We start from the raw sequence: 26,091 nt of genomic DNA on the forward strand, positions 1-26,091 counted from the left end.
GTTGATTGTTGTGACATGGTGAAAATTTGTTTATGCTATTTCTAGGTTGGCATAATCATACTTTAATAAAAGGGAATATCTGAAGGATTTTTTTTATTTACATTATCAATGTCAAAGTGTCAAATTTCACTTCCACTTCCGTATTCTTACTTTCTTCAATCAATTTCCATCTAATTGAAATTAGAATCCATTGTATAACTTAAGAGATACAAACATTGAAAACAATACATAATATAACAATAAACATAATTCTACTTACCTACAAAATTTCTAATTTGTTTCAAATGCCTTTGGTTCCGCTCGCCGTATATAATCCTCAAATTTGGGTTAAAAATAGCCCATGACAGCTACGGGAGATAACACCAAAGTTATAAATAATACGAAAGAAAATGGTTACAAAACACTATTTCTATGTACAATACATTTTTAAGAGTATATTTGACTGAACAATTTATGATGACACAAGGTTGAATGGCTGTTTTCACGATAAATTCTTTATTAATTTCGTATTTTTTACGCTTCAACTTTGCGCACGTTTTTCTCGAAATCGAGGCTCTCGGTTTCGGGCCCAAAGTCTCATGACGCGTCACATATGTACCCAGTTATATTGTTTATTCAGAGCAATGGTTACAAACAGAGGAAACAAAAAGAAAAAAAACTAAATGTACATGATTTTATTCATTCCCGTATTATTCGTCATGTATAAAAAGAAGTTTTTTTCAGCATCTTACAAAAAAAAACTGCTTAAGAACTTTTGCAAAACTACAAGGAAAACTGGCGCAGTAAACGCATAGGCATACGGTTAGGAGACGACAGGTATTGTTTACAGGGTTAATTTATTATTAAAATTATTTACACCGATAGCGTTTATTTTGAATGAATGAATATATGCTGATCATAGACTGACCTTATTTCATGTTGAGAGCTCTTATTAACGCAGATACCTTCATAAGGTTGTTCCTCTTGTAGGGTTTATAAACAAAAAGGTTCCCCTTGGACCGAGGCAGCAGAGGTTCTGCTCTCTCGTCCGTGAGAATTTGGACCTTGTGGAGGTAACGGATTGTGGAGTTGAAAAACAAGAGGGCCATGATGGCCCAAAATCACTCACCTGAGTAAAAGTGTTTAACCTTTGTAATCAATAAAGCTTGATATTTGTTCTCAAAATTGTACATATAATCAAAATTTCAAAATTGTAGCTTCAAAAATAAGAAAGATCAAAAAGATACAATAAAGGTAGTCCAAGCACAAGATTGATTTTTGTTATCAAACTGATTGGTTAACTTAAATGTAAATTAAGTCAGACCTTAAAATATGATATTGAGTTACATTTCCTTTCATATTATCTTTGTTTAGCTATCAGCAAAGTCAGCGGCCTTTAGCATCCGCGTACAGGAGGGGGCCCGTCTGCTGTATTGTCTGTGGCAGAGTCTTGTATTGCAGACAAAATACCTGGAAAGGTAAATTCAATTAAATTAGGAATAATTGAGAATAGGTGTGCCGTAGTGAAGAGCAGGTTTTTGCATGCATAAACTTCCCGCTCTTGTACGAGTTGGTGTGTTTAACTCTTCATTAACTCACATTCGCCATGGTGGTGAATCTAACCCGATATATTTTATTTAGCAATCACATGTAAGGTGTTTTATACATTATGATATGCCAGTGTCCTTATTGTATCGATATATTTCCTTTTGTAGAATCAAGTGTTTATGAATACTGTTATTTTCCTGTCTGTGTTGGTGTTTTAAGATTGCATAACTTCATAAACGCGGCCCCCGATTTGTTTTCTTTTGAATTGTTTATTCCTGATGGTTTTCGACAAGCATACATAACGTTATTTGTTATTAAAAAGGATATATTACATTTGGTTTTAAATATTGTATGATTAAAGTAAGTACCATTCTCACTTTAACATGTGTCACAAGTAGTCTATAAACTTCTGAGGCGTTGCCATTAATACAATCTCGTTATACCAGACAGTCCAAAGCCTTTATAAAGTGTGAGGGGTCTCTGTTTAACTGTATCAGTTCTTTCTTTAAGTAAGTATCAGAGTTAAGGATTCTTTTCATTAAAAAAGTGTATCTTTTTAAAGGTAAACTTGCTATTATATTTTAAAAGGTTATCTGTTGTCCAGTTATAAAGATATTATTTTTATCATGATTTCTTCATTGAATTGAGAAATAATTACAATAGTAAAACTATGAAAAATAAAAAAGAGTAGAGCATAATGCTTAATATAAACACTTAAATGGATTTCACTGTAAAAACTGATAATCTCTTTTGGTAATTTTGTACTTAACACAATAACACAATATTTAGCACAACCTTTTTTACCAAAAACTCTCTTAACAAGAATCTATGAAAAAATTCTCTAACAAGATCTTGACCTTAATAAAAAACACACAACCAAACAATTTCCTACATAAAAATCCGTTGCAATACTAGCAGTGGTTAACATGTGTACAGAAAGTATTTATAATAAAATTGAAATGAATATAACAAACAATCCTTCTCTCAAACATACATTAAATGTCATCGGTCACTGTAAGATATATAAACTAAGAAATAAACAAGTTAATACTGAAGACAAACTGAGACACATTTAGTTATAGTCTTGTCTTTAAATCTGCACACCCTGTTAATAATAACATTTCACTTTGGGTTTTTTCACTTTGAGTGCATTTCTGTTAACAACTCACTTTCCTGCATCCAGGCAAGAATTGCAAACTGGTCTAACAATACCGAATTGTTCCTTCAAGCGTCTGATTTGATCTGTATCAGCCACCTCAGTGTCGCCACAGTGAAAACAGATAGGGTCAAATACCAGTGTCTTCCCTGCAATATGCATATGTATGTCTTGAATTATTAATACTCTAAATATCTGACAGCATGATATGGGTTTAGTACCGTTTAATACAATGTTTTATCAGATGTGGTTTGTCTATAAACCAAAATATAATGGTGGGACTTGAGCCCATGACTTATCAATGGGGTAAAAAAAGCTTTTTTACTACTGTAAAAATATACACTGTTCTATGCACAAACAAAGCCACAATGTATGAAACAAACTTCCAATTTTGATGCTAAAAATTTGACTGAAACAATATGTGAAAAGCATTTTAACTGGTTCCTTTGTTTCATCTTGGACCAAACTGTTTTTCAGATAACTAATATCATTGAGCTTAAAATACCAGTTACGAGTACAAAACTTGCTAGATTTAAGGCAATAAATTAATCTTTTGAAAGCACCAAAAACAAAGCATATAGCAAAAATTGCAATCTGTTCATGGGTAGTATAAATGGAATAAAAAATGTCAACTGGCTTATCTAGATAAGTGTTGTTTGAGAAGTCAAAAGGTGACAAGTTCCTGAAATGTTTGAGGTTTTTGGTAACAATTGGCACTTAAATTAAAAAAGACACTAAATGAGTATACAAACATACCTGCATAATATGTGACCTCTATTGGTGAACTGCAGAACTGTCCTTCTTTCACGACTACTGTATCCTGGTACAGACCTCCTGGAAAAAGCAAACTGCCACACAAAAACAGCAGCTCCTCCTGCACTCGCTTCGATGCAGTTTCTTCTTGGTTAAGACGCTTGTTGGAGTACACGACTCTTCGTTTCCCACACTCACAACAATGCACAAAGCCACGGACTTTAGCTGCAAAGAAAGAACTGATATACGGATACTTTTGTTAGCATTGTAGACCGAGTTAGACTGTATGTTTACTTGACAGTAAGGCCTATTTGAAATCATATTTAATTAATGGGTTTTTTTGCGCTTCATACTTGTCATTGCTTTCAGAAGATCACTCCTTTCCAGAATTTTTTCTAACATTCAAGAGCCATGGCCAACATAACAAGCTCTGTTTTTATGCTGTTGTATAAAGCATAAGCCATACATTATAGTTAAGTGTGAGGCAGACTGACACACAGTTGCAAGAACATCACCAGACCAACTATATGAAATTAAAAGATATGTTACATTGAACGTTCATGCCACAAATAGTCCTTTGAACTTCTTAATCCCTGTCTGTCAACTGAGGTTTATGTGTCAGGCTAGGTCTCCCCGAGTCATCTGTTGCAGTCCCATAGAGATCTTCAAATGACTTGTAAGCACCATTTTCATCCAGTGTAGGGTCTGGCACGAACTGTATTGCATCAAATACATCTACTGGTGGTCTTGGTGGATTCAAGATGCAGTAGAAGCAGTCTACTTCACTACATTTCTTTATCTGAAAATGGAACTGAAATGCATGAGCTAATGTATTAACAAATCAATTACCCCATTGCTGTATGTTTAATGAATGCACTACAGCCATTTGTTGATAAAATTGTATTAAAACAACTAATACCATGCTTGAAACTTGAACTGATGGGTGCTGTTTTAAAGGGAATACCACTTTAGCCAGTGCTAGGGGACATTAGCAGTGTAGCAATTTCAATTCATGATCAGACTCAATTGAACCGTACTGTAATTTTTGCTTTAAGCTTTGTCATAATTCCTTACCTGAAATATGTAGTGACGGCATCTGGCATGCTTCACCAGGAACTGATCTATCTTGTGACTCTTCAGCTGTGTTAGATGTTTGGTGTCTATTTCAACATCTTCATCAATAACTGTAAGCATGTCTGTGAGCAGTGTTTTCAACTCTTCCTCAGAAGCAGCATCATGCACAACAATATTATCGCATTTCCATTTCAATTTCCTGAATCTTTTTCTTTAAAATCCCAATGGGTATCTCTGTGCTTTCACAATACTCCTCTTTAAATGTTGAGTTCCTTTGTGCAACATTTCTCAAACCTGTCAGCGTCTTTCCTTTGGCCATGATTTCATACTCGGGTGGCATTTTCTCTCTCTTCAGGGCAACATTTTGTAAAGCCAGATACAGAACACTCATTGTTCTTTCTGCTGGATTCAGGTAGGACATTGATGGTGCTGTTCTGGCACATACAATAAAGTCAAGATCCAATGCAATAAATTCAACCAGGCTGCATATTTGTACTGATCTATAGGTAACCCCAGGGCCTCCATCACTATACCGGATCAGTATTGATTTTTCCATGTTGACATCATCCTTTGACAGCTGCTTTCTAACTAAAGCAATATTTTCTGCTGAGTGTCTGAGTGGAGAGCTTGCCTCAAAAACCTTGACAGTGACATTCACTAATCCATTATAAAATGAGTCATTTGCGCTGGGAGGTATATCAATTACAAAACACACTGATGGAATTACACCTGCAATGTGAAAGTCATGGTCCATTGCGATCGTTTGACCTGAAGCAGAAACGAGGCCACCATGGTGGATGCGAACCCCAGTTGAGACTGCATGAGATGGTTCCCCCACAGGAATAATGGCCATGTCATCTAAGCTTTGGAATACACTGTAATTCCTGAACTTGCAGGCAAAAGCTTTCATGAAGCTGAACTGGTTTCGACAATATTCACTGTCTTCATGCTGAGCCCTGAGAAGGACTTGAAATTTAACTTTAAAGCGTCCAGTGTAATTACTCGTGGTGCTTTTGTATGGATTACTGGGGTAAAAGTTAAGCTTTAACCAAGAAACAGATGGAATTTTGCAATCCATGGGTAGCCTGTCTTTGATTTGATCTTTTAGGTCTTCCACTGACAAGGCAAATGGCATGTAGTTGACATCTGTCTGGCGTCTCTCGTGAACTACACTTTTTTCTTTTAAGAACTTGTCCAGTTCTGTCCAGAATCTTTCAAATTCTTTTGTCAGAGGCCTACCATTGTTCTTTCGGAGATCAAACATCAATTCAGTGTCCTCATTCTGAAGCAAATATTCACATAACCTAAGATCAATTTCAGACTCCGCTGCATTTTCAGGTGAATATTCAAACTCTTGTCAAAAACTGGAACATGTTTCTTAACACCGCAGGTTTAGCAAACATACGATATCTTGCAACAAAGTCTTTGTGCATTCTCCTGGTTTTGTACACTGTAATCTGGCTAAGTACATCCTGAACTAGTCTGCACTCAACAGACGGCTACCTGTCTCTAATGTCCAGAGGTATTTTCCACACCATGTTTAGATTACCAAGGTAGTTGCCATACCTAAGTAAAACATGTCACTGGAAAGTGTAATGTCATTTCACTCAACCATTTCCTGCGATTCTCCTTACCCAAGGACTCAAGGTCACACATATCAATGGGTTCGTACATTCCAACAGTACGAAGTCTTTCTGTCAGATGTTCATATGTCCTATTCACCTCCCGTTGAGTACTTTCACATACTTTCAATACCCAACTTTCATTTAAGTTTTTCACTGGTTTTGGATTGTCGTGGTTCTGTTTGGTCCGTTTCGGTGCTGACTAAGAAATTGTGATACTTCTGGAGCCCGCGTAACAAGTCATCAATTGCAGCTTTGAATTTGGAAAATTTAAGATTCAAAATCCACGGAAGGAGAAGCAGATCTCCAAGTTTGTCAATGTTTTCCTTCAAGTCCACAGCAGTTATCTGAAAATTATGCATAGATGATTTATTTTGAGTCTTTAAAATACAAACCTGTGCCAGAACTAACATTGTCAATGATTGAGTACATTTGTCATGGCTTGTCTTAGAAATGATAATATATGTATGCTCTTCAATATAATATATAGAATTCTACTTTAAATGATGATCACTACGAAAATCATTACTGTTAAGCTTCATGTGAATGCGGCTAAGATGTAGATTAATAACCTTTGTTTAAATGACTGCCACATATTCCCTTTTTTTACAGACAATACATTAATTTCTTGTTAAATTCTATTGCCGATAATTATACAAACATCAACATGTGTTAAAGGTTTGAATATTGGTGAATAAACAAAAATATTTTATTGAATGTATGTTTATTATTACCTCTCTTTTGGCCCTAACTATAACAGTTCATGTATTAAAAGAAGTTCTTTTCTAACCATAACATAATATATATTTGGAAAGCTGTCTTAATCTTTTGAGTTAATCTGTGTGTATACCTATATTCATCTTTCATTTACCTCAGGGCATTTTTGGTGTTGCTCTTTGTAGCTCCGATATCCCCTCAAGTCCTTAAACATGTCTGGAAGTGCCACTGCTCTGCTTTCAAACCTGTCATGCCGCCCATCCATGTACCATAGCACCGATATTAAAGTTGTTGCAACTGTCTTGCCTGTACTTTCCACCTTATTTAGAGTTGTTGAAAAACTTATTTAAGGATCGATATTGCATACACAGCTCATAAATGACTTATCAACACACAATAGATGGTCTTTTTACAAATAACCACACAATAGATGGTCTCTTTACAAATAACGTTTTGTATTGTAATTTGACATTTGTCATTTTCTTGGAAATTACTGATTCCTATTTTGATTCAATGAAAAGTAAATGAAAGTCAATATTATTAGCTGTCATACACTAAAACAGTGGACTGCACAATATGCATTTCCAACATCACAATCTATTTAATGTTATTACAGGTTCTGTCTACAATATCTTTGGATTTCTTTATTATTTTTTGGCAGTCAAACCAAATATTTCGAAGAGATTATGTTTGAATGAAATTTATTTGTTAATTTATTATACAACAAACTGGACTGGAATGACACAAACACTCTTGGCAGAGTGTCACCGAACAGTCAGTGATGTTAAGTTTCATATAAAAGATAGTCCCAACATTTCTGGACCTGTTTAAATACCTGTATCGGAGTGAATCCAACACTGTTTCTTCTGAGTGTGTCCACCACTTTATTGAACAGAACATCTTTCTGGGTTTTTTCTTCTCTGCAATGAAATATCAATCAATCAATCAATTTAACTGAAATTTTTGTTCAGTTTAAAATAATAAAAGCAGACACTCTGCAAGATGGACAAATGGACCTATATTCTTAACTAAAACACTATTGACGAATTGACATAGCTCAAACTGTTTAGTAAAGGCACCAACGAAGACTTTTGACAAACAAAATTCATGTCAGGTTAGTTTCAATACTTCATGCAATCACTTGATCTAAAGTAGTCTGAAAGAGGACCAGAACCAAGGAAATTCAAATGAAATTATTTTGAAGTTCCACCTTTTTCTTTTAAGCTGCTGTGGCAACCACAGCTCTGCATGGAATAGTCCAAAATTATAGACGTATTATACGGGATTCTTCCAATCCCTAACGTCTAAACGCGTTGGTGCAAAAACCGGGGTTGTTTTGAAAAATATTGAAATTGTATTAAGTAAAGTATTTTATGGTTTCAATTGATCATTAAGGTTTATATTCATATTTTACCGTGTAAGTAAAAAGTTATTTTCACAAAACAAGCATTTAATGCAATAAAACACATTATTTACCTTTCCAATAAAACGAAAGTTGACTGACACAGACAACAATTATGCCAAGCGGAACAACTCGACCCAATCGCAATAACTCGGCCACCTCCGACAAGCTTCGAGATAGACCTCGTAAATACAATCGTAACAACTCGGCCATGGCCGAAATGTTCCGATTGTTTAAAAATTGTGCCCTGTAGCCTTGCAGGAGCCCTGCATGTATATATCGATATGTTTTGACAGCAAGAAATGAAAAAAACACGTCAAACTCAATTATTCGTAGGATATGACATTTTTATGTATGGAACCGATATAAAATAACATAATCTTGTAATATTTCTTGTTTTTATGATATTTTTTAGATGTTAAATGCTTTAACCCGGAATCCCGATCGGAATAACTACCCACTTTTGATAATAAACAATTTGTACGTAAGGATTTGCCATATCAAAAAACGTAAAGAATCCGTAAAGGTACAATTATTTGGACTATGCATGGAACTACTTTATTTGAATGAAGGCATATGGACAGTGATCACCAAAGAACAATAAGAGATTTTAAATAATTAAAAATGTTTGGAATAACAATTAAAATTTTGAGGTACACCTTACATCATCTCACCTTGCCTTAGGATATGATGAATACTTTTTGACTGCATTTTGAAGAGGCATTTGGTAAAGGCATTATGGGCCGGGTTGTTGTTTACGTCAATCCCTTCTGGTTTAGTGCTGCCTGCTAGCCACACAGTTAGGCTCTTTTATCTGTCATAGACATATATCTTGCCAAAGGTTTAAGTCCAAGTTTGGTTAAATACTTTAGACATTTTCTTTTCCGGCCATTATTTTCCACCAAAAATAGTTAACAACACAAATACATAGACTTGATATCTTAAATCGGCATTCATACAGTCAATATTAATCATCTTAAGCAATAATCTCACAATAATCATTTACAAATAAACACTGATAAAATCATTTTCCCCAACTGTACAAGGACATGTACGGGGGTGTGAAGTTCTGATCATGGACATCCTCTAAGATTGGGTAGAGCGCCTCTACTAGCGATGCAGATGTTAAAAATATTTCGTTATGTTTTTTTATGCTTCGTATTGATACTTTAAAATAAGCAACGGCTTCCGCCATCTTGTGCGCAAAATTTCTCGTTGTTGTAAAATTAGCGATAGGTTAAATAGCACTGAATTTTATTTCCTATCTGAGATCGACGATACGGGCGGCGGAAAAAATAAAAAAAGTTTAGAATTTGAAACTTTTTCTTTTTTGGCTTTTGCAATATTTAGGTACGGCGCTCCCGTAAAACGAAAAATAAAAAACTTTGTCTAATCAACATTCATTTGTCATAGCATTTTAGCGTGCAATATATATTTATAAGGTAAAAAGAGCAGTTATGCCCCTCAAAATTATGATCTATTACGCAATGGGCTGAATGTTCATAGCTCTGTTTTCAGTTTACAACATTGTGAACGTTATCACTGTTAACATTCAAAAAGTTGATGCTCTGAATGTTTAATAAACACACTTGTGATTTGTAGCATTCCGAACAAGTTTAAGTGACATTTAATGCAACTTTGATATTACTTGTTTTTGATTTTACTTGTTTTTAGTGGTGAGTTAAATAAACCCACATATAACATGTAGATCGTGACTTTGTTAAATTTATTTGAGAACACTAAATGAAACCTTCAAACAAAACAGACAGTCAATTTTTAAGGTTAACTTTAACACGACATATATATTACACTCACTAGTAAACAATTTTTCCATATGGAAACTACATTCCTAACCCGAACCCCAAGGTCCTTTTGTGCTAGGGTTGCCTTGCTGATAGCTTTAACATATATACCACATTTTCCGTCCATCTTGATGCAATGTTACAAGGAGGTTAGCATGCATCAGAGGATTAATTATATTAAGAACTGATGGGCACACAGACGCCAGGATCGCAGCACCTGAAATTATATTAAAAAAAGAGATTATGATTGCCGTCTATTATGGTCCGCAAAAAAGAATAACACGCGCCTTATTTAACACTATGCACTGACATGAAGAATATCTTGTTTTTCAAAAGTGTTTCCCTATCGTTCAGTATATCTGGCCCCGTAAACCCTGGCGACCCTCCCATTCAGGTTGTCCCCAACATCAACCCCGTGATAACGGCTTTTATCAGGGGGTCATTTGGGTCCAGAGCAACGATATCCCGGGGATCGTTCCACATGTCGTGCAATATGATCCAGCTTTTTATTTGCATACAAGCCCTATCTGGGGAACAGTTCACTTTTATCCGAAGTATCTGACGACAACGAAAGGCATTGTTTTGAAAATTAGCAACACAATTTGCAAGAAAATATTACTTTATATTTATATCTTTTGTACCACTGATTCATTGTCATACGTCAGTGTTATCATTTTTTTGTCAGAGGACGATTTTAAAGTGTTCATGTTAATCTACCTGGAATAGTTGTTTCACTATGCCAATGGTTTGCTCATCGGTGACCCTGGTGCGACACAATGTCCCGTTGTAATGTGCCTGTGCTCCTCTCAGGAATCCGGCACATACCATGTGCAGGCGTAACTACTGTCCGCCGGTAAAAATCCTTGAAGATGACCTGTGTGAAAAATGTGTCATTTCATTAAAATTATACAGCAGATCATTTGACACATAACCTCTGTAGTTTTCACCGCTTTTTTATCAAGCATATATTTGTATATGTATTAATTTGATGCTATAACTAGTGATATACGTGTTACCATCTTCAACTCCAACATTCAGAGTACACAATGGCATTCGATGCTGGCATCATCTGTCCTCCCTGGCCGCATCACTACTGCTGATGTAATCCTGTATGAAGCATCACATGCAGCCTATGCGATTTAAAGTTATTTCTGATTTCATTACCTCGACTATGTGGGCTATACTACTCGCCCCAGCATCGGCGTCGGCGTCCGGTTAAAGTTTTAGGGCAAGCTGGGATTTTCACTTATAAGTCCAATACCCTTCATTCAATTGACTTAATACTTCACACAGTTGTTTAGGGCCATCACATGATGAGGTAGGATAACTCCATATTATTCTTTACACAGATTATGGCCCCTGATTGATAATGGAACTTAGGTTAAAGTTTTAGAGCAGGTTGGGATATTTATTAATAACTTCTATACCATTCATTCAATTGACTTAATATTTCACACATTTTTTCAGGACCATCACACAATGAGGTTACATAACTCCATATTATCCTTAATAAAAGTTATGGCCCCTGATTGACTTCGGTACACCGTTTCTCAGAATTAAGCAGTAACTTATTTAAATCTATGCATATTTTCCTTCCTTTTTTCCAGATACATGTATATCCTTTTCAAGTTTGGAAAAGTAATAGATAACATATGCAAAACCAACAATTTTATTTCTGAGTATTATATCTCTACATATTTAAACATTCAGGGGAAACAATTGTTCTATCTGCTGACCTGGACCTTAATAGGTTTGGTCAGACATCAGGAAAAAATAACGCAAACATCTAGAAACAAACCATCCAAATAAAGTTAAAGTTGCCAAAATTTTAAATATGAAAGTCCAAGGAGAAAAAAGCTTGGATTAAACTAGTAGCGAATGGAAATTATGAACACAATGTCAAAGTGAATGCAACAGGAACAAGAGGTATCATTCCATCTCAGAATAAAGAGAATCTGCGGTACTACCTTGCAAATTTTGCAGCGCATTTATTGTCGAAAACGATTTGTAGTAACACCACAAAACCTGTGTTGCAAAGAGCCGAAGCAAAATTCTAGGTTACTACTACCTATAGACTGTTCCGAAGGACTAAATTGAAATGTAGTGATGAAAGTGCGTGATTATTTAGATACATTAATTCTTGAGTTTGGACAGGGGAAGTATAAGAAAAATCGGGTAAACATTTACATATGCATGAGCACATTGCCCAAAGAATGAGAGAACTTGCCAGAATCATTATCTGTAAAACAAATTGACTAATATATGAAGAATATAAGACACTGACACCTTTTTTTCAATTGGAGGTGTGTTCTGCAATCGGTAAGGAAAGAGGCGAGATTTAATGCCATGAACATGTCATGGGCTCACCCATCGACTGCTTTTAAAGCAGGCAGTCCAAAAATCAAAAATGTTTGCGCAATCAAGCCAAGGAAGACAATGGTGCCAGAGAAAGGGCAAACGGTTTCATAGAACTGTATGAAGATGAATGAGGGAAAATAATTGCATCTCCAGCTAGAGCTGCACTGTCATCTGTGAAGAACAACTTAATTATTGTCTTTAGCTGTTGTCAAAATGTCTGAATATTTGAAGATGCACAGTTACTTTCAAAGATTTACCAAAATTTATACAATTGGTTTGATATACCATAACGGTCCGTACTTCATGATTAGTGCTGAATGTGGGACTACACGAGTTGTTAGAACAGCTCGCAAAACTCACGAGTAGGGGTTGTGAATGATCAGGTGTCGGCGGTCATTTTCAGACATACCTTGAAGAACGTGGCAAAAGAATAACTTACTAAATTTTAAGGGGCAACGGTACAATCACATACTTTGTGCTGCTAGTGCTTCATACCACAATCTTGAAGACGTGTTTTACTTCCTGGAAGAATGGTCATGCTCAAATAGAAAGTGGACTGTTTGACATCAAAGAAATTGAATACCATGGCGGCATTCGGGCACTCGGTATCATGGATAAATTAATAACATTGAGCTCTAGTGGATTTCTGAGGCTTTCAATAAGTCTCCACGACAGTTAAAAATCTCTCTTGGGCGATGGTCAACAGATGCTTCAACATTATTGAAACGGGAGTTGTAGTTTTCCTCCACTGAAAAGATGGAACATTTACATCCCTTTTTGAAGCAAGTGACAATCCTGTGCTTGATACATACACGCAAATGGCTCTTGAATTTGTTGCAGTCGTATGGTTATCATACTAGAAAGACAAGCGAAAGATCAATTGCCAGGTTGAAAATACTGCGTAGTTAACAATCAAGTTGATCGTCCTCAGAAGATTGGAACGGTCAATAAAATGTAAATTTACTGGGGGTTCAAACCAGTTTACGTGCACAAACCTCACTCTTATCCCAACAATTCTTAATAAAGATAAAACGCAAAAGGTAAATCTTATCAAAGTATGCATTCACTTGAGGAAACTTGTCAATAAAACAAATCTCAATAACTAAGTCGTAAACGAAATACTGCTGATTCCATTTTATTTCGTGCACTTTCCTTCGCCAAAATTTTGATTTAAAATAGGTTTTAAAGATTATGAGAATAGTATGACTGAGATGAAGGATATCTGGAAGTATAGGAAATACAAAGGGGCTGAGGAATTTCGAGTACAGGCTACAGAGTATTTATTACAGGCGTTGAAATACACAGCCTTTATTCGGCCTTTCAAAAGTAACTCATTTAGTTTAAATTTACTAATTTCTCCATTAAATACAATGCCAAAGTAGACGCTAGAGCACAGGCGGATCAGTTTAGATTTGAGTAGTTGTACAAGTTGTGCAGTAAATCATTTGGTACCAAAACATTGGTATTTGGGTCAACCAGTGAATTTACTTTAAGAAGATGATTTTGTCAGATTATTTGTAGCTAAATAAAGAGAATAGTTGATGTACAAACAAGATTTTTTAGAGCATATAGACAGATTAGTCTTTGCCCTTCAAATTATAATCAGGGTTGCCAGCACTTTGGTGAAATAAAATTCCCTGACTTTTCCCTGACTTTTCACTGACCAATTCATGTTTTTCACTGACCAAAATCGTCAAACACATAAACGGCCTCCTGACCTCCCCTATAGCCGTCCAATCCTCCCATTATATTTTTGCATGTAAACTTGTATTTATTTTCCAAAATATAAAACATTTACATTGTACATCAAAGTAATGATTCAAACATAGTGTTCTACTATTCTTAACTATTTCTATTCAAACACAGTGTGACTGTTGGTCAGTGAAACATGTGAAACATTAGCATGAAAACAAGAACATAGGGCTCATTTTGGCATATCATGAAATAATCACTATAAAATTAAAGACTTTGAATGAGTATGGTAAGTAAGTGTGAAAAAAAGTTAGTGTGAAAAACATAGCATTGCATAATTTAACCAGTTTCCATCATGTTTGCAAGACAAATCCTCTTGTACAATTTCTTAGTGTCAAAGCAAAAAGCAAAGCAGGTTATATGCCAATATGGTAGTTTGGTATACATGTATTCTGACTAGATTTTGTTAGTAATTAAAAGCCCTTCTAGTGATCATGCACAGAAATAGCTAGACCAATACAGAATACAATGAGAGGCATGACTGTAACATTACATTTGTTTCAGTTTCTTCTCTAGACGTTCAGCTGTCTTAATTTCACACTCCATCTCCTTTCTCTTTCCATGGGACTTTTCCCGCAGGGCATTAGATTTGACCAGTACCTGCAGATTGTTTTTGGTTTCAGCTTGTTTGGCCAGTTCATCAGCTTCAACAACCAATTTATCTGCCATCTTCCTCAGACTTGCCGTTTTCTTCTTTGCATCATCCAGTTGCCTTTGAGTTTCTTCCCTTTCTTTGTCTTTCTGCTTCTTTTCATCCTCTACCTTTGTTTCCTGTGCATGAGTCCTGTACCTATGGTAAGCATGCCTACAGCTCTGAAGTAACTCCTTGCTGACACACTCGGAGAGTGGCTTGTCCTGGGATTTGAGGCCATCATAAGCCTGTCTGTACGTAATAAGGGTATGCTTATTCATGTTCCCTTTCAATAGCTCCTTATTGTCAGAGAACCCCCTCTCAACAGATGACTGGCCATGGGACAGAATAAGCATGTCTTTCACCACTGTGAAAAGTTCTTGGTATTCAGCCTTCCCACAAATATCCTTGTAGAATAGTGTGTCAATGCCTTCATTGCTATCCATGCTGTAAGACTTATACACTTCCTTCTTCTCACATTCAATGTCGGCCAACCATTTCCTGTACTGCTGCATAACAATATCACAATATTTGGCGTCTCTTATTCTGTTGTCAATTAGGCACTGAAGCAATTTGCTGAACATTTCCTTTGATGACTCAGGATGTTTGGCCATTTGCTGGGGGTTCAAAGATACCAAATATCTCACAACCGAATACTTCAGAGGGCATCGTTCCAGTAACTTCATGCCCATATCCGAACCAGCATATCCATTTGCTCCTGTTGCAGAGTTTTGTTCAGTGATTCATCAAATGAGACAACATACCTCTGTTCAGGTTCCTGCAATTGTTGGACAAGTTTGTCATGGTAGAATGGGGCTAGACCATAACTTATTAGATATGAACACTTAGTTTTGCTGCACTGGAATTGTTTGGCAATCTCACTATCTGGGAACATAGCACAGAACAGCTCATTATTGCCTTGACAGGAATTGGTGGAATATTTGGAAGTAAGTGTTTTCATAGCCCATAATACTTCAGCTTTCAATGTATCTTCTTTAAGAGTCCACTGGGATATTGGCCTTGTACTGGTGATTGGCTGCTCTGTTGGCGGTGGTGGAATTTCAAGCATTTGTGGGACTGTTTCCTCTGGTACCAGTATCTCCTCATTTGTTGAAGTTGTTAGATTGGACCCTTCTGAGCTTGATGTTGCTGCTGAAGTTGTGCTTTCAACCTTGACAAGATGGGACATCATTGTATTTTCTTTCTTAATCCTTGTTACTAATGCAAGTTTTTCAGTATGCTTCTTTCCTTTTGCATGGCTTCTTAGGGCTTGCTTGCCCATGTTTCCTAAGAAGAATGACCCTCCACCACAAATAACACATCTGGCCTTATTCACATTGTTTGGGTCTTTTCCTACCCAACACTTAAACTCTGTGTCCGTAAGCCAGTTATTATTGAAAGATGTCTGTTTTGAACTCATATTTGTTAATTTGTCATGCTAACAAGGAAGAGCCTGAAACAGAGTAATTTAATTATATTATCCGCCATCAAATCCCTTTATTAGATGATATAAAGAAACCGCAACACCTGAAACAAGGATAATAATCTATAGATTAGAATATAATGTCAGGTAAATTCTCTTTTCTGGTGTTATATTCCTACAATACAACAGAAATTACGTGTTAGTCAGCTCTGGAGGCAAGGGTTGCAAAGCCTTTCAGTCTTTAGGCTGAATGATGTTCTAATGTAAATAATGGGTATTATAATCACTAAGTTAACATATAATGCTTCTTAATATCACAGTTTACTGTTATTTGAATTTAATGCTTAACTGTGAGAGTGATAAAGTCAAATATTAAATGCCTAAAGACTGCCATAGCCAAGAAAGACCTTCAATGCGTATATTTTTCGACCTTTGAAATAATTTTTCCCTGACTTTTCCCTGACTTTTCAGGATTTTCATTTTTCACTGACCAAATTTCAAAATTCCCTGACAATTCCCTGACCTTGAAAAAATACCCAATTTCCCTGACTTTTCAAGTCCGCTGGCAACCCTGATAATGTAGTGGCGTATATGTGGGAAAAACATACATTTTTTGATACTGTACTAAAATGGGATTTAGATTTTCAGCGCCAGTATGTCAGCGGGTGACTCATACCATTGCCTTTTTAACGCTGATGATAGGAAAGAGCAGTGTTAAATTACTTAGATGATTAAGCTGGTGTTAAGAAGCATTCGGAGGCCATGTTTGCCTATAACACGTTAGGTAACTTGTTGGAGAAATGCGATGTTGAGGAGTCCCCTTAAAGGAGTTGCCCCCCTTGAGAAGTTGTGGCATTTTAGGGGTATTGTTGTGATTTGACAATAGGAAATACTCAAGAGAGAGATTTAGTTGCTCTTTAAACCTTGAATGAGTAAAATCCAGTAGTTGTTAGGTAAACTTAATTTCATAATCATAGGCAGAGTAGGATGACGATTTCAGGACTTTAAATAGTTAGTAAGAACCGGACAAGATTTTCAATGTAGATAGTTGTTTGATAGGTTGTGGTGTATTTTTAATTGGGCATATTTTCATGTTTCCCAAGGAGACATTGGAGAACAAAATATATATAGCAGCGCTAAAGATGCTTACCTTAGTTGAAGGTGTTCATTATGGGGAAAGTACTTTAAGAATATGAAGATTGAAGTTCTATGTGGAAACATGGCAGTATGGGTAGAATTGAATTTAGGAAAGGCTAGATATCCATTTTTGCAGAATTGTTTGAGGGAAATTTGTTTTGTTGGTTGAGTTTCAAATTAAGGCAGAACATTTATTGTCTGTCGATAACAGAATTACAGACAATTCGTCGAGATGGGAAGTCGATAAGAAGTGTGAATTTGTGTTTAGTAGAGGGTATGGGCTTAAATTATTGCAAACTTACAGGAGATTTCAAGTTTTGGAATTGATGGGATTGTAGATAGTGATTAAAGGTTGTAGTATGCAGAGATAACACAGTGCAATTGTATTTTTGAACTGTTTCCATGACGCCATTTGAAGGAATTAAAACGTGGAAGTAAGAAAAACTCATAGACAGGCGTATGCAGAAGGTTCAAGAAATAATTAAAATTGAATTGGTTTTATTTCTTTGTGCATATTTTGGTCTAAGTGGCATGCCGGTGTTTACTGAAACGTTGCAGTTGTATATTGGATACAATACTTATTCGGTTGATTCAATCAGAAATTATGTAAGTGGTGTTAAAACTTCGCAAATGTTGTAGGGTTACAAATATGAGCATCCTAATATTGTTTCATTAAATCATTTATTTCAGGGTTTATTCAAAGAAAATCTGCCTCGATATTGAATTTTTCTTCTTGTAGAACTCTACAAACCTTTTTTGAGCAAACACTTTAACGGGACGAGGGTTGGCACATATCAATTATAATAATATTTATTATATGCTTATCAAATTCATATTCCATATCCAACAGTGAAATTTCAGCACGCCGTATTGAAAAATCCGTATCACCCTTCTGTCGTTTTCGGATTCAGTATCATTTGAGTAATGTGTGTAATCTCGGAACTACTTTCGTGATGATAAAAATAGCGTGACCAAAAAAACTGGTAAAACCTGTCAACTTTTAAATACATAAAATATACTAACCATACTCACGCTCCAGAACAATGTCAATATTTAGGAACATGGTTCTAATTTTCTTCAATGAACCATGACGATAAGTACGAAGCAGGGAACACTTCCAATAAATCTAGACAGCTACACATTGTACTGCAGTGACCTAGTTGTTTGCAATTTCAAAGTATATAAATTGTTGCATTATCCATGTTTCTTATCATGAATATCAGCAGCTCGCCAATACAAAGAAGGCGAATTCGCGTCATCGATAGAAAAAGCGATTGACACACGAACTTCCCTCAATTCTGCATATTAAGATCGTCAAAAAATCCCATGAATATTTACTTTGTTAAAAATAGTCGCGTTACGTCTAATGACGATTAGTGAATACCCGTAACTGCCGTTTTGTTGTTATTGATTTTTGTGCTGTGACATTTAATAATTGTTTTCGTATATGCAATTTGTTAATTTTGCTTAAACACAAAATATCTTGTTCTTATTTTGCTCAATAAAGGTAAATCTGTAACTTCATTTCGCTGTAGTAGCCTCCATTGACTCCATAACACAAAACTACGTAACACATTCGAATTCATACGCGTACTTGACAGATGGCGGTAAATGTTAATCAAATTGAAACCGAAAAATAAAAAGGAATAATTAAATAGGCAGGTATATAATAAATGGAATATTACGATAAAACGCTTTTCTGGTGACCTGCATGACCTGTTCGGTGAGTAAACATGTATCCGTCGAGACCACGTGTTTACACACCGAACTCGACGTGATACAGGTCACCAGAAACGCGTCCAATCATAATATCCCCTATATATTGTGCCCCAGTCCATGGATGCAACGGAGACATCTGCGGCAGTGGGCTGGGAAGGAAAGTTGATAATAACATTTCTTGAAGGTGTTGACGCTGGGTGGCTAACGGGATTCTTATGATGGGATTTTGAGTCTTGATGCAGTTGCGATGGGCAAAACACTAACTTTTATTACTTATTTACTATTAGGCGCCCAGGCTCAAGGAACTAGTAAGAATGTGTTGTTAAATTTATCCTAAACATAACCATTCAAAGATTTACTGGAAACAACTAGAGATGCTGCCACTGCAATTGCTGAGGTAATTAAAATCAATAGCTTCATTTGCTTGCTAGTTGACAATAAACTTTGTTGAGGTTAAAACTTAACAAAAACGTCTTCATTACAATTGCTCTGATATGAGCTATAGTTTCGTCAGTATTTTACTCGTTTTTAGATCACCTGTTTTTATTAAAGAAACAAATGAGGTTTTATCTGAGCTTTGATATTGGCGGTGGCTGTATCATCGTCTTGCAAAAATAGGTATTCAAATGAGATTTGTAACATTTGTTGCCAGCGACAATGGGCAAATCATGGTCTATAATTCTGACTATAATAATGAAAAGAATTAGGCCCCTTGTTCAACTAATAAAATAAAACAGAAAAGAGTTTATATTATCTTTGCAGCGCTTAAGTTGTTCCACTACTCCTGCATCTCCTGTTGATAGTGCTTATCACTACATCTATTTAAGATAATTTATCTAAGAAAGTGACATATCTGCTTGATACCTATGGATACTTACTTGAAGCAAGTTGTTTCAGAAAGGTTCTTACTGATGCTAATCGCAATGCGTACTATATATTCAGCCGTTTCATTTCTTCGCTGTTTAAGTTTATTGAAGGTACAGTGGAAACTCACTAAACCGGACAAGGTCCGGACTAGGCAAAATTTCCGGTTAAGTGAGGATTCCGGTTTAGTGAGGATTTGATGTACGGAGTAAGTTTACTCAAAATATTAACTGAGTTAACCTTTAAAGGCTTTTGTCCTCTAGGGACAGTTCAATTCTCCGACATTTAGACGTTGAGGCGGAGGTTGAGACACGATTAAAGCACTTGCAAAAGTGATAAGCATATTAATTAAACATTTCTGCGTTTTTATAATCTGTTTTTTTCCAAGTCTTGAAATTAAAAACAACTCGCGTAATTAAATGCTTGTTTAGTATGTTTGGTAGCTTAATTAACGCACCGCTCTAATTTAATTCAATCATAGAAGTCTTTAGATAAAACAACCCTCCAAAATGATCACTAAATAACCGTTTCTTGTTCTTTATTTTCTGCAACAAACAAATTAATGTTTCAATCAATTTTCTTTTCACAAGTTTGATTATCGTTGGATTATCGCACGATAGTCAATCCACAGCACAATCATCATTATCGATTATCGAGTTAACACAACATCACAGGTGTAATATTTAACGACGCACCTGCTGTCAAAACAAAGTGACACGCGTTTCGCGAATTCCTAATACACAAAATTATTTTGACATGTTTGAACAAATAAATGTCCGGTTTTGTGAGGTAAAATTACATTGACAACTAACACATTTTCTTGATTTTTTTGTCCAGACTCTGAAAAAAGTCCGGTATCCCGAGGATTCCGGTTTTGTGGAGATCCGGTTTAGTGAGTTTCCACTGTATATGAAAGGTTTATAATTGTAACATGTTTATGAACGGTTCTTTTTCTTTAAATTTGCTTTATTTTTTTCTTGGAATAGCATATCTTAAATCGCCTAAGTCATAGTTTTGTAAAAGCATCGCATTCTTTTCAAAAAATGACTTAAATCTGTGGCCAATTCCTTTAGGAACTTCCGAAATTCACAATAGACATTTTATTACTAAGTTTAAAGGGGCACAATATAGATTGATGCAAAAAATAGTATCCTGTTTATGAAAGAAAAATATATTTTATCTGTAAGCAATATTTATGTGAAAAAATACAGAAACAAGCTCAGTAGCCTGAAGTTTAAACATAACCCCCGTTGAATGGCACAGGGAAAACGGCAAAGACATAAAACACAAAGACAAAAAAATCACAAACAAGAAACCTGGAACAACAGCACAAAACTCCACAAACAGCTTAATGCATATAAAAAATGGTATGTTTATCAAGGATTGTTAGGTACAGCCTTGGAACAGTCATTAAAATGAAAATTTAGTGGGGGTTGAACCAGTTTAAATGCACAACCTCACTCTTATCCCAACAATCCCAAAAAGTAATAACGTAAATGGTTGAAATAATATTTCCAGGTGTTTCTTAAACATATGCCCTTGACTTTTTGCCATAATTTTGTTTAAAATAGGAATATTTTAATTTTTCCATTCAGATTTTTTTTCTCTAAGAGAATAGGTCTGTCAGGATTTACTATACTCATTTTCAACCTAAAATGTGGTTTCGGGCCAAAAATCCCGTGTCTAGTCACAATCATAAAATAAAATAAATAGTATGGGGTGTTTATCAAGGATTGTAAGGTACGATTGTAAGGTACCGCCTCGGAACGGTTAGTAAAATGTAAATTTATTGGGGATTTAAACCAGTTTACATGCACAAACCTCTCTTTTCCCAACAATCAGAAATAAAGAAAAAAGGCAAATCTTGTAAAAGTATGCATTAACTTGAGGAAACTTAATAATAAAACAAATAATAATAAACTTATAGGTAAACCCCAAGTACTTCAATGGTTAGAGATCCCAACTCTTATCTGCAGACGGGTCAATACAATTAAGAACCTAATGCATAAACTTTTCAAAGATACGATGCAGTCATTGTTGTCAGTTTCACACACAGTCTGCCTTATGAAATATGTATATTAAAGGTTTAAAACTATGTGATCATAGAGTTTCATAGTAAAAAGTATGATTGCAATAAAACTGGAAACAATTAAAAATAAAAGCGACATATATTAGCTAATCTTTTATTCCAAATGATAAACTGTTTGAAGAAAATGACGTCACATGCCTAAACACTCCGAGTCAGCCAAAGAAGGTTTTAAAGATAACGTAAATTTGCAAAATGTTCATAAAGTCAAAGGACTGAAAGCTTAATTATGTAAGGATGCTATATATTCAACCCTATACTTTGTTTCATGAATTCATCTTCAAGTTGCGTTCGTCACAATTACCTTATATTAATAGTGAGAAATGTAGGATCTTTTTAATTGGGAGCGCATAGAAGGCTGGAATCATCTTGATTTATTCTTCGTATAAATATTGATGAGACTGTATAGACTGGGGGTGCAGACTGAAGGCCTGTGGCTGCTTGCATCATGGTGAGAATTGACTTTATTATGTTTGCGTTTTGTTCATCTCAGTACAGGTCTACATTTAACATGATTCAGTACTCAGTAGAGCTTTGGTCAATGTTAAATGTGCTCAGTGATGATATGCAGCACCATAATGCCTTTATAACATAGTAAAATCAAAAACAATATACTATACAATCCGTTCGATAATTATACGTGTACATCCATTCGATAATGGAAAATCAATTAGTGATAAACGTTCATTCTCCATATACAGGTCCAAATACTGAATAATCGTGTCGGCAATGGGTTAAATCTTGTATTTTTGTGAATAATATACATTTTTATGTATATTTCGATAAACCAGGTCGTCATCCTATGGGAGAATTCATAATAGTAGGTCTAACTACTCCTATATTTAAAAAAAATACCCTTTAATATCTAAAAATATCTCATTTTGGCTGTCGGCGATCGGGGGTGCATAAAAAGGTACCCATTTAATCTTTGGTTTTATCTAAAAAAAATACACCAATTTATAAATCTTTCATGCGAGTTAGACACATACTGAGCAAAAATACACATAAATGAGTATATAATTCCAAATTATCCGTGTAGTGTCGAGTTTTATGATGTCGGCGATTTTTGCAACAGATACGTTACGGCGTTTTAACATACAGGTAAGGGAACTTTTAACATAAAATATAGCTATTTAAATTGCCTATTTATATCATATAACTTCATACAATAGCAAAATAGTTAACAAAATTTAACGTTGTCAACACAGAATAACGAAATGTAAGCCTTTTTATGCTACGCTGGAAGATTTCAAAAGTAAACGACAGATACGTTACGACAATTTTTGCATATATTTTAACCAATGCATATATCCAGGCACTAATTAACATTTATATCCATAAAGTGTAACCAGAAGTTGTGTTATATTGACATAAAATGATTCTTGTACTAAATACAAAGTTCTCACTCCTTTAAAACAAATGTTTTAACAGATACGTTACAAACGACAGATACGTTACATCATAGATTCAAGAGTTACCAGTACCTGCATTTTAAGAACAATCCGTATAATAAACATTTTTGTCACGTCACCAGATGTAGTTTTTCTTATGACGTCACACTTGCGTCATTCAGAGTTTAAATAATGGAAACCATATAGAGGTAAAATCGAGGATGCTGATTTAGACAATATACCGACTTCACAAGTAAGTATGTTACGTTTTTAATTCGACTTTTGTATCATTGATTTGTTTTGTTTCTGTTAAAAGACTAATTGAATAACATTTTGAGACATAAGGTATTGTGCGACATAGATTGAAAGATGATTAATTCCGGTGTTCTGGTCGTTGTAACGTATCTGTTTAAAAGTGTAACGTATCTGTCTCATATATTTTTGTTACAGTTTTAAGGGTTTATATTGTGATATTGTCTATTATTATGGGAATTACAGATATATATGCCTCTGTCCGTTCATCTGTTCGTATGTCTGTCTTTCCGTCCGAGCAAAATTATTGAATTTTTGTCATATATAACACCAAGATGATACTATATAATGTAATGAAAAATCCAGACATTGATGTTTTGATTATGCAGTTGTGTACCTGGGATTTTATTTGATTATGTTCCTTTGTAGTTACAGAGTTGTTGCCCTTTATATATAAACAAATGCAGTTTAAAAGCAGGTGTTCCTGTGGGATAAGTTTCAAACAAAATTATAAGTTATTTTGAACTGTACCATGCTCATTCTATGTATTCGTGGTACAGCTAAATAAACATAGATGAACACATTTTCATAATCATTGGTGCATTTCTGTTGTTAATGCTTCATGTATTTGTATTGTCTGTTTAAGGCGCTATGTCGAAAACAAACGCAGAAAGACAAAAAGCCTATAGGGAGAAGAAAAAGAAAACCGATCCGAGTTTTCTGAGAAGAGAACGACAACGCGCAAAGCTCAACAGGAGAACAGCACTAGAACTGACCAATTCCGGAACATAAAACACGGTTGGAAAGAAATAGAATTTACTGTAAAACCTATAGAATGAAAAAAGCTACTGGGAATCTAGAACTAAACGCCCAAGAAAGAGAGCAGCAAACAAGCAATTCAGGGGTACAACAATCACCAGTAACACCAATAGCCTCTACATCTGGAACAAGTTTGAGGAGCAATTCGAACAGTAAACTTTATGTTGCTCTGCCATTCAGTCAAAGAAAATCCTCAACAACAAGAAAATCGAATGCAAAATCCCTGGCCAGAGCAAAACTAAGAATAAGTAAACTCAAGTACAAACTTCAGACCGAACAAAGGGCAAAGAAGCGATGGCAGAAGAAATGGCAAAGAATGTACAAAAACCCTAACACAAATGCAGGAAACAAGCAGACAGGAAATGACAACATGAACCCAAATGGAGCGAGTACACCAAAATCAAAGACATTATTTGCGCTTAGAGAAGCCGGAATTAGTCCCAAAAGATCGAAAGCACACAGACAGTTGTTTAGAAAGATGACACTTACTAACTGCCTTATTGGCGAACTGCGGGCATCAAGGGAAGAAAACAGAGCCTTGAAGAATAGACAGAACATCAAAAGTATTGCAAGTGGTCGGATAATGAAAAAATACAGATGCATGAACATATTTAACAAAGAGACAGGTATTTGCCGAAAAGGTTTGAGTACTGAAACAGCAAAAGTTCTGACACGTCAAGAGATAATAAGATGCTCAATGGAAGGAAAGAAGAACAGGGAAAATATAGAGAAGTTTTTTCGAAGAGATGATGTTAGCAGATGTATGCCAGGGAAGAAAGATGCAACCAAAGTAAATGGCCAGAAAATTCAAACACGAATTTTAAATGATTATCTCCATAACTTACATGACAAATTTCAATCAGAGAACCCGCAATCAAAGGTGTCTTACTCGTTCTTTTGCAAACTAAGACCAAAGAATGTAAAACTCACCTCACTGCTGTCCAGAAACACATGCCTTTGCACAGTTCATCAGAACATGGCTCTGAAGTTGAAGAGTCTCAGGTGCTATCACCTAGATATATCGCCGAATCCTGAAGTAGTAAGTCGTATGCTAACATATGAAGATATGAAGACAAAGATAGGGGATCTATCATCAGAGGAAATAGAATACGAAGAATGGCAAAGGGTAGACGTAGATGGTAAAAAAAGAATGAGAGTAGTAAAGAAAAGCAAACCACTTGAAGAGTTTAAAGATACAATGTTGGCTGAATTCCAGAAATTTCTTGAACACTGTTCCAGGGTACACAATCAGTACACTGCACTACACAAACTTAAAAACAATCTTCCCGAAAACAGAGCATTGATCCAAATGGATTTTGCCGAAAATTACACGTGCCAGAATACAGACGAGATACAATCGGCGTATTGGAACGCAACATCAGTCACGATCCATCCAGTCGTTATATACTTAAAGCAGAATGGGACTCTTGAACACAAAAACCTGTCTTTTATTTCAGATGTCAACAACCACAACACAGCTGCTGTATTTGCTATCATCAACCGGCTTATGCCTGTTGTAAAAGAATTGCTTCCAAATGTTAAGATGGTCCGTTATTGGACCGATTCCCCGTCATCTCAATATCGCAACAGGAATGTGTTTGACTTA

General features: G+C 35.5%; 1 pseudogene; it reads right to left on the reverse strand.

The window, feature by feature from the left end:
- Positions 1-1,365: 1,365 nt before the first annotated feature.
- On the reverse strand, positions 1,366-4,630 carry LOC128237584 (uncharacterized; annotated as a pseudogene).
- Positions 4,631-26,091: the final 21,461 nt, after the last annotated feature.

This window comes from Mya arenaria, chromosome 6, assembly GCF_026914265.1.
Source record: "Mya arenaria isolate MELC-2E11 chromosome 6, ASM2691426v1".
Lineage (NCBI taxonomy): Eukaryota > Metazoa > Mollusca > Bivalvia > Myida > Myidae > Mya > Mya arenaria.